The sequence below is a fragment of the Schistocerca serialis genome, chromosome 1, assembly GCF_023864345.2.
Source record: "Schistocerca serialis cubense isolate TAMUIC-IGC-003099 chromosome 1, iqSchSeri2.2, whole genome shotgun sequence".
NCBI classification, from domain to species: domain Eukaryota; kingdom Metazoa; phylum Arthropoda; class Insecta; order Orthoptera; family Acrididae; genus Schistocerca; species Schistocerca serialis.
Genome location: NC_064638.1, coordinates 435,939,182 through 435,940,475, shown reverse-complemented (window position 1 = coordinate 435,940,475; position 1,294 = coordinate 435,939,182). Strand labels below are relative to the sequence as shown.

Sequence of the window (1,294 nt, the reverse complement as noted above, 5' to 3'; positions counted from 1 at the left end):
TTTTTTTAAATCGGTATTTTAGTAAAATCTCCAAAAATCAGAGCTATCCCAGAAAAGTGAATACCGGAACAAATTTTTGTTGTGTGTACTATTGGTTCATTTTAATTATTATTATTTATCTATTTGACCCGATATCATCAGGGCCATCGCGCCCCGTCTTCCACTCGACCAGACTTTCACACATACAGTGCCTTTTAAAAATCATAGTTACCTAAGAAATAATAATTTTAATGTCACAAATAGTATTAACGCCATTTAAGTGTCAGATGTGACAATGTCAGTAATGAAGTTATTAGCGGCAGTACCAGTAAAACTGCAGCTGCTGCCACGAACAATGGTAACAGTAATAACAATGACAATAATAGCAACAGAGATAATTTTAAGAGCTATAAGTAAATTTTAAGTTTCTTCAAGAGACCAACATTCTTCCACCTTTAACTATGTAAAACGCTCGGACTGTAATATAAGTATGTTGTTTTCTCCGAGAACATGTGGTTCACTACCACTAGTTTCTAAGAGTACTCGAGACAAAACGCGTCGATGTGCTCTGTGACGCCATGTTCTCTTTGAAACGCACGTTAACGCTTGTAGTCACCCTGTCTTGTTTCCCAACTGTCTTTGTCATATCTTCGTTTATATTCAATGAAGTTTATTGAGGTAGAAACTTGGAGAACAATATATCAGTTAATGATGATTAACTGAAACCGTCAGCTGCCGACAGGTGTTGTTGATATACGCGGATGTGGACAGCTGAAAATGTGTGCCCCGACCGGGACTCGAATGTTGGGAATGTGAGTCTCACGGGAAGCGTGCAAGGGATAAGTCCTTGCAGTCGCGCTATTCATCTGTGTCCTCGGTGGCTCAGATGGATAGAGCGTCTGCCATGTGAGCAGAAGACCCCGGGTTCGAGTCCCGGTCGGGGCACACATTTTCAGCTGTCCACATCGAGGTATATCAACAACACCTGTCGGCAGCTGAGAGTTTCAGTTAGTCAGCAGGGAAAAGCTGCACGGTCAACAACAGTAATCTGTTCTTTCGAGAACAGTTACTGTCTTCATATATAAATATATCAGTTGTTTATATACCGGCTACTACTGTACACCAGCTATCTGTAGCTAACAATGGACAGGTCTAAAAGTAATAACCGTCTCGTGTACAGTGGTCGCCTCAATACCCAACGAGCACCAAGTGGCATACGATGCTCTAACCAGTAGTCCCGAGGCACTGCATGTAGTATGCAACAGCTCTCTTCATATTTCGATGGAAAGCACGGATCACAAGATATTTTCCAGGA

General features: G+C 41.5%; 1 non-coding gene across 1 annotated transcript; it reads left to right on the top strand.

Moving 5' to 3' along the window:
* The first annotated feature begins 850 nt into the window (after positions 1–850).
* Trnat-ugu (transfer RNA threonine (anticodon UGU)) lies at positions 851–924 on the top strand. The gene has a single exon. It is a non-coding gene; the product is annotated as a tRNA-Thr (tRNA).
* Positions 925–1,294: the final 370 nt, after the last annotated feature.